The sequence below is a fragment of the Larus michahellis genome, chromosome 10 (assembly GCF_964199755.1).
Source record: "Larus michahellis chromosome 10, bLarMic1.1, whole genome shotgun sequence".
Lineage (NCBI taxonomy): Eukaryota > Metazoa > Chordata > Aves > Charadriiformes > Laridae > Larus > Larus michahellis.
In genome coordinates this window covers 18334642-18344106 of record NC_133905.1, presented here as the reverse complement: position 1 = coordinate 18344106, position 9465 = coordinate 18334642, and positions in this window count along the sequence as shown.

Here is a 9465-nt window from a genome sequence, read left to right as displayed (position 1 = left end):
GGCACTGTGAACACTGGCAGATCTAATTGTGTGTTACAAGACTTTATTCAGCTTAAAGTGCATCTATATAACTTTTTTTACCCATTATTGTAAAAAATGCAAGATATTTTAGCTAGATCACAAGTTCACATGAAGAATGCTCATACTGAGAGGATGAGGAGGAAAAAAGCTTTCATTTGATACAAGGTGAGGTTTTTACTTAAATGGAGTCCTTTGCAGTGCCATATTTGCATATTACTTACACTGTTCTCAAAATAAAAAAAGACTTTCAGGCTTGCAGCAGTTCGTATTTGAAATACTCTCACTTCATTGCTTATTCTATATAAGGCATAACTATCTGGAAGAACGAACTTAAATGTTAATGAATTCAACTGCTTTATCCATTCAATGTGTATTCATTTTAGGAGAACTGGGAGGGGTGCGCGGACGAAAAAGGGATGAAAGGGAGGTAAAGGAGGAAAAGGGATGCTTTGTGTAAACCTGAGTTCCTTCTAGAAGTAGCTCTTTATCTTCAGGTCTAAGTACTATTTCAGAGGCAGCCAATACATATAGTTCACAAGTTTACTCACTTCTCCATTGCTTAAAAAAGATATCAGGTGTTTTGAAAATAACCTAAAAACTGATACCATTGAGGTATCATCAAACCTTTGAGGTGGGGAAGGCGAAGTATCTTTAAATTTACAGGAAACAAAGCCCAAACATTCATGCACTGGAGCACATGGTAAAGAGGGGCTGCAAACCTTGTGAGGTTGGCCTAGTGTTAGCTCTAACTGCCATTTCCTTATCTATTTTAGATGTTGTGCTGCATGGCAAAGGTCTTCCCCTATGGAGATGACGAAAGGAGTACTTGTAGCTTAAAGGTCCCAGTTACTACAAATGTTGAAAATGTGCCTTTTCCCAGATATACCAAATGACCTTTGGTTGCTGCGGTCCACGGAGGATGGTGTGTTGCTGTCCATTTACACAGGAAGAACTAGATTTAATATATTGAGGTAGAACCAGAGTATGAAAAACGCTCTGTAAAAACCCATTGTTTTATTTCTGCCCTGTGCTCTGTTTTAGCTGTACAAGCTCTGTACATAACATTGTCTACGGTGGGATGCAGGCATCCTGCTGTAATAATCTGGCGTGGAAATGGGTGCTGTGGTAGAAGCAAGTAGCCTGTGGTGGCTTCTTGTGTGGACATGAGGACTTACTTTAAAAGTTAGCTGTTGTCTTGCTGGTATAGACAAAATAGGAGTGGTCTCATTTCATGAAACTTTTATACCCATAGAACGCGCATTTCTTTACACATGCTGACACAAGGTGCTGTGCAATAATATGACTATGGGAACTCTGTGTGCATTGGAATAAATACCTTTCTTTCAAAGCATTTCAAAGCTCTGAGGAGAAGGACCTGGGGGTCCTGGTAGACAGCAAATTATCCATGAGCCAGCAGTGTGCCCTTGTCGCCAAGAAGGCCAATGGCATCCTGGGCTGCATAGGGAAGACTGTGGCCAGTAGGTCGAGGGAGGTCATTCTCCCCCTCTACTCTGCACTGGTGAGGCCACAACTGGAGTACTGTGTCCAGTTTTGGGCTCCCCAGTTCAAGAGGGACAGGGAACTACTGGAGCGAGTCCAGCGTAGGGCAACCAAGATGATTATGGGACTGGAGCACCTCCCTTATGAGGAAAGGCTGAAAGAGCTGGGACTCTTTAGCCTGGAGAAGAGAAGGTTGAGGGGGGACCTGATTAATGTTTACAAGTATCTAAAGGGTGGGTTTAAGGAGGACGGAGCCAGGCTCTTTTCAATGGTTCCCAGCGACAGGACAAGGGGCAATGGGCACAAGCTAGAACATAGGAAGTTCCGTTCAAATACACGGAAAAACTTCTTTACAGTGAGGGTGACAGAGCACTGGAACAGGCTGCCCAGGGAGGTTGTGGAGTCCCCTTCTCTGGAGATTTTCAAGACCCGCCTGGATGCAGCCCTGAGGGATGTGGTTTAGGCAATCCTGCTCTAGCAGGGGAGTTGGACTAGATGATCTCTAGAGGTCCCTTCCAACTCTGAAGATTCCGTGATTCCGTGATTCCGTAATGCCCGTACGTAAATTGACTTGAGATACAGGATTAGTCTGCAGTCTGAGCGCTCAGAAGTTAGTTGGGTGCTCAAATCGAAGGCATCGCCTGATCTCTTCACAGAGAAACTATAAACTGAAAATTTGGGCTCTTGGTTTTAGTTTGATTCTGGGTATCCTTTCCTTAGCACTGCTGAGAACAGGCAGAGTCACGCTGTCGCTTTGGTTCTAGAGCTTGTTAATGGGGATTGTTCCATCTGTCACTCTAACGTAAAGCACTTAGTGATGTAATCACACACAACTTGATTATATACTAGTTTTATCATCTGATGTTGCTCTTATTGAAATAATGAAACTTTGTCTTTGAATTGAAGTGGATTTGCATTTTAAAAAAAGTTCTATCCTAAATATAGTGTGAATATATGAACGCACCTTAGAGACCAAGATATGCTGCTGGTGTTTTGTTTTTTTAAAGGGTTATTGCAATGTTGACAGTGGAGTTTAAATTGTGGTATTCATTTGTGGTAAGGTTGAGTGAGCTCCCATGTCTGTCTTTTAAACCTAAAATATTGACAGTAATGTAATCAAAGTCCTTACGCTTTATAGAAGGTTTCCTGAGGCTGTCCCTCAGAAACCTATTAAATCTGAAAAAGAAACGGAAAATGGAGTCTCGTAGGGCTGACTTAAAGGACGCAGGAAAATCCAGATCTCCAATGAATCTCTCTCTCATTCTTGACATGAAACTAGCACGGACTTTGTGAGCATTTCCTTCTTTCTTTCCATGTGCTGGCTTTCCAGCATTTATACAGGGGAATGTACTGGGAGACACTAGAGCTGTTAATGGCCTTATCTCTTTTTCTTTCTCAGTGTTAGCATTTAAAACCACCCACAAGGACCCTTCCTGACGAGACCTCTTGTATTTAAACCTTTAGCATTCCTAATGTAAAGACCCACTTCCCCTAATGAATGGATTTGTCAAACATATGGATTTGTATGGAAAAAAAAAAAAATCAAAAGGAGCAATTTGTAGTTTCTAAAAAAAAATCTATTACCGTATTTCATAGCTACAGTGTGAACTCACTGGTGGGACTAGTGGCGTAAGGCCTTTGATGCAACATTTCTTCCAGTTAGCTGACTCCGGGACCCTTCACGGCTACTTTTATTCCAGCCTGGGATACATTCTAAGCTCCAAAGTGTCAGATATGCTCATCACAGAAAACTGTCTCATTGTTTTAAGGTTCTGTCAAAATTTTTAGGGAGAACACTGCATTTGCGTGAGTGTCTGTAAATAAATCATAAGTGTTTGTCAATAGTCTCTTACTTGCTCAGTTGTAACATCTACTTTAAAAGATCTTTCTAGCTGAAAACGATTTTAGAATTTGTTGCTCAAATTAACTGTAGAAAGTGCTAAAGAAAAGGAAAAAAAAATGCACCTGATGGCATGGCTCCCACTTCATATGGTTTACTTGCCTACTCATGACCTCTTCAAACACACTAAAAGGGGTGTCCTTTATTCCACAGTCATAGGCAGAAGTTCTTAAAGGTGTCTTGTGTCAGTTTCTCCTTAGCTTCGTGAAGATAGGGCTAGATACTGACCTTTCCTACATACTTCAAACTCTCCATTGTGTTCTTTATATTAAAATAAAAAGGTAGCTAACCCATGAATACAGCAGCTCCGCTCCCCCTTCTTCCTGCCTGCCCTGCCCATGCCCTGACCCTGGGGAACAGGGCTGTTCACTGTACTCTCATCCGCCTTGAGATCATCACAGATTGCCCCCAAGAATAGGGGCTCGTGAATTATTGTTTTTCTTTCAGATGCAGAGTTATTTAGCCCAGGTGTTTCAGGAGGGAGAGGGAATTCAAGGAGTGTTCAGTGACCTTCACACTCGCCCCACCATGTGGTCTGGTGTTGGCAGAACAGTCTGTGCTTCCAGTGGGACCTGCCTGGTGACACTACAGTGGTCACACAACCATCTGAGTTTCCTTTATGTGCTATTTTTTGGACAGTCTTTCTCTTGCAGGTGGAATACGTCTTCTGTGTCAGGAATGTTCCACATGTGTAACTAAAGAGGATTTTTTTGTTTACCTTTAATCCTTGGCCCATTATCTTATTCCCTCTGCGTACATGAAGGGATCCTCGTCATGTCCTATTTGTATTGGACGTAGGCCAAAGGGCTTTCACCATAACGGAGACCCAGCTGTGCTGAGCAGTGGGGCTGCAGAGTGTAAAAACACAATCCCTGACCCAGAAGAGCTCACAGCCAGCCTGCTTAGGGGCACTATTTAGAGGCAGAGGATGGGACATGAAGCCATGCTCAGCTCGGTGAGGTGAGTGAGTGCTCAAGACAACGCAGCAGGGCAGTGGTAGAACCAGAAATAAATCAAGAGTTGCCTGAATTGCAGACTATGTTGCTCTGTGCTCTTGTCTTCCACATAGGTAATCAGAACTTAACCAACTTAAAGGATCGAGTCCAGAAGAAAGAGGCCTATGATGCATATTGTCTCCAATCATGGAACCTTTCCCTTGGTTGGGAAGTTATGTGGCTGCTGGAAAGAGTAGGGTTTGCTGTTAAGTACAGGAATTGTGCCACTCTCGTTTTGAGTCAGTAAACAAATATTTGCTCTGTTGGCTTATTTTCCCTAGCTATCCAGTTGTCACACTAGGACTGCCTGGCTCTGGAGACTTCTGTTTTGCAGGCAAATTGTTACCTTGAATTGATTTGATTTCATTGAAATATAAATAACATGAACAAGCTGTTATGAGTTTGTAACAATATCTCCTATACGTAGCTCTGCTGTCAAAGCAGATGGTGTTATCTCTGGCTCCAGAATTAAAGTACATGTTTGTTGCTTCAGCGTTAATCCTGGAAACAAAGTAGTAATCTAACAATTCAACAGCAGCATTTCCCCATGCGTTTTTTTTTTTTAAAAGCAATAAATAGCAGTAAAGCTAGGAATGTTCTTAGTACTTGGTAAGAGGAAAGATCTGGTGCGGGAAATCATAAAACCTGGAGTTGGTACTATATTGTCTCCTGGTTTAGGTCTCAAATGTTTCCAGACTGGGGCAAAATTGTTTGATTTTACCTTTATTTTTCTGTTTTCATCATAGTTAATTTCTTAATCTGCTTTCCTAAAGCTGTAGAGAAGACCATTACAGCTTCTACTTCACAATGGCTTTTCTGGCAGGTTGTGGCTGTGTAATTTACAGTCGGGCAAGGTCTGTCGAGTAATTTTCTTCTTACTGTTCTTTTGGTGCAAAGGATGAAAACAGTATTCTGTTACGAAGAATGAAAATGTTTCCAACATTGTGTCAAGATCAGTGTCATCTAGGCTTGTTTGTTGGTTATTTGTAAACTACTGAGAATATACTGTAACACTTCATCGAAGTTAAATCCCTTACAGAATGCTATTCCCGTGTGTTGTGACGTGGGCTGCAGTATGCTCGTTTGCCCCAGTGTAGCTTCCTTGATTATATGCTAGTTTTATTATCTGATCTTGCTCCTATTGAAGTAATGAAACTTTGTCATTGAAGTGTGAATTAAAGAACTTCCAAACCTAGATCCTGTCCCTGGCAGTGCGCAAGCAGACGCCTAGGGAAATACTTAAGAGCACGATAAGCACATAATAACACTTCCCTCATTTTTTCAGTGATCCAATTCATTTCTGAACCTTTGTAAACTTTTATATCTTAAGGCAACGAGTTCTACAGTGTAATTACATGTTGCAATTTCATTTGACATCCCATAGCTCTTGTATTATGAGAGCTATTGAGCACTTGTTACCTATCTAACTTTTCCATGACTTCTAGTAGCTTAACTATCTTCATCATACTCTAAGCTGTCTCTTTTCCAGACATAGTACCGATGTATTTAGTTGTTCATCTGAGTGGAAGCCGTTTCATTTCTTTGATTGTCTTTGCTGTCTTCTGTACTTTTTCTAGTAGATGACAGCTTTGTTGTGATAGAGAGAAAAGGGAGCATTCTTATTCCTTTGTTAATAATTCCTAGCATGTGATTTGATTTTTTTTTTTTAACTGCTAATGAAGACTGAGTTGATGTGTTTACAGGACTGTCAGTTGTAACTTGAAAATCTCATTCCTGAGTGCTAATAGCAGTTTCAAAGTCAATCACTGTGTGTAAAAAGTTAGGATCATATTTCTCTGCATGCACTGCTTCACATTTATCAATTTTATCTGCTCTTCTATCAGAGTCACTCAGGTCTGTGAGAACCCTCTGCGATTCTCTGCAGTCAAGTTATTTTTTTGTTATTATAGATGCTTTCTTAACGTAAGTGGACTTTGTCATCTTGGTATTCACCCCTTCTGCAGATGATCTGTGAATGCGTTGAACAGTTTAGCCTTCAGCAGAAATCTATGCTATCTGTGATCTCTGCATGATTGCAGCTTGAGCAGTGGGACCACACTGGAGGCTTCCTGGATTAGATGATGGATTTATTCTTGTATTGTTCATTTCTGAACATTTAACCAATTCAACTTGTATGTTTCTGTCCCCTGGCAGATTACTGTTATGAGAAGTTTCACTAACGTATGTGATCAGAAGCCTTATGGAAATCCAACAAGACTATCAGGCATGTATTTCGTGTCCATATGCTCTGCGACTCTTTCCAAGAACTCTAGTAGCTCGTGCGTTGTGACTTTCTTCTAGAAACATGGTGTTAACTCTTCCTCCATATGTTCTGTTTATGCATGTGTCCTTAAATTTTCCTTGCCACTTCTGGCAATTCTTCTGAAGTGGAATTCTTCTGGTCTGTATTTCTTTAAATTATCCCCTGAGTGCTTTTAAAAATAGATGCTGCAGTTTGCTACCTTCTTGATACCTCTGGCATCAAGAGGAAGTTATGTTCGAGCTATTTCATTTATTTACCGTAGTACTCAGGTGTTTAATTTCTGACACGACACTTCTCCTTTCTGCCTGCTTCTACAACTATGAAAGGAAGAAAATCTAACTCAGGATTTATATATATATATATATTTTTTTATTGCGAATAGGTTCAAGACCACAAGCCAAGTGTCCTGGGCCATTGTGGGAGCACTGGGACAGTTTTCTCACCAGTAAAGTTCCACAAGAAATAACCAATGGGTGCTGCCAGTTGGGATGAAAAGGGAGAAGCCCCTTGTTGTTACTGTCAAATTACCCTTCCCTGCAGAGGGCATCTTAAAACGGAATGATTTGTATTGTCTCGGTGGTTCAACAGTGTTCTTGCCACAGGCACTAGACTTTCTGCCTGGGTTATTGGGTAGGTCCGAGCTCTGTTATATGGCAATATTTAGATGTCATTAAGAGGAGAAACAATGCATTGTTTTAAATGTCTTGTTGTGTAGCATCAGGTGGAGAGAAGGAGGCTACCTTCTCAGCTGTTCCTAGGACGTGGACAGATTATGTAGAGTTGCAGAGAAGTTAACCCAGTTGGTTGATACGTGAATTCACACTTCTGCGCACATGTCGTCAAGGTGCTTAGCAGCACGTAAGTATATCAGCTGTGTGGAGTAGCTGGGGACCATGTTGACTTCTTCAGTGTCATTTTTATGTTTGCAGCAGGTTATTCCTGATGAAATTTCTTAGGTGTCTGTCTCAATGCTACTGTAACAGAGCAAAGTTTTTCTTGAGCAGGAGTTTTACAGAGGAGAACTTATTGTTTGCTATCTGTGCCAGTAAAGAATTGGATTTGATGGAAGATAAATGAATATTTCTTCCAAAGCCACTTCATAATAATTTTTACCTCATTTTCCTTTACATTGGTAACTGCTGTAGTTTTTTTCCAATTCAAAAAAAGTAGCAATGAGCAAAAATTAGGCCTTCCTGTATATCTGATTTCATAGAACAATTGCATTTATTACTGTTTTTATTTATTCTGTTTATGCTGCAGTTAAACTTGTAGTAGGCTATCTGTGGTCTAGATTAAAGTCACGAAGATGTAAAGGGTGTTGTTATGTGTGACACGAGACACAGGCAATTGGTTCATATCGTTTGGTGTATAACTGGCTATTTTAGAGACAGATTGTGTATGTTTCTGTTTGAGCTCTCTGTCTCTCAAAATACATATAGTGTATATGCACTTTATAGAGACAAACTCTTCTGGTATTGTTTTGTCTATAGTATGCACTGGGGAGTCAAAAAATACCTGTATTCATTCTAAAAGGAGTTGGATGCTTTCAAATGCAGCTGAGTTGGATTTTTTTTTTTAAGCTTGGTAAAGGTCTGAATTCTTTTTAAGCCTGTTTCCTTTTTGCCCTGTTTGCCCTTATCAGGACTTTCTTCATACAATACTTAAATACAATGTTAATATCTTTATAGGCTATCGACCCTATTTAAAAACTCCTTTTCAGTTGCAGAAAAGGCCAGAATTATCAGGGAAACAATTGCACACAATAAAAAAACACATTATAAGAAAAAACCTCTGTGTCATTAAGTAATTCTTTCTCTCTCAGCCTAAATATTTTTGAATAAATTAGTCTGATTCTTGCATTTTGACAGAGAACGGCTTAGGGTCTGCTTTGCCCTATCTGTATGCAACTGTTTCTATTTCCTCTCATGTATCTTGTAGTATTTGTATTTTATGCGGTTAATACGCCATTTTACAGTTTGCTCAAGGCAAAATTGTACAGTCAAGTTCTGTATATATGCAGGATGGAGAGTCCCAGGGGGTGTGTGTCTGTGCGAGGGGGTGTGTCTGTGTGTACACGTGCTTCACAATACATAGTTTTATAGCACCATCACTCAGTTGCAATAGAAATGGGTACCAATATGATTATGATACGAGCTAATTAGTCATTGTACCTCTTCAGGTTTGAAGCTGTACTTTCAAATATTGCCAGACCTTCTCTTCTGGTTTGAGTGCCTCTGCTTCTAATGGAATACATTTTCGTAAGTCAATATCACCACTATCTACAATACTTTTAAAATATATTTGTTTCTAGAAAATGGGATCATGTTGGTGCATGTTACTTATTATATGATGTTATTGTTGCAGCCCCCAGCAGTAAGACTTTTATTTGCCTAATACTGTAGCTGACTTTTCTCATCCAATTCACTATAACATTTTGGATATCAAATAATACAGGGATGTTTATGTTCCAATCTAAGTAAATTTCATGATGCATGTTTAGGGCATAAAAAACTTAAATCTGTACAAAGAGTCTAGTAGGAAAAAACAATCTAAATATATACACTCGACACTTTCCTTTGAGCATAGACCTCTTCACAGATCACACAAGCTTAAACTTGGTATTACATGTGAGCATATTCAGTGAGACATTCATGCTTATTAGGGATTACGTACTTTGTAGAAGAATATTCATAGTCAATAGACGAGATTCCATCTTAGCTAATTGCATTGTCGAATGTGCTTTTACTGTTATGTTGATTTTTAAAAAGCTAGTGATTGTGTTTTCT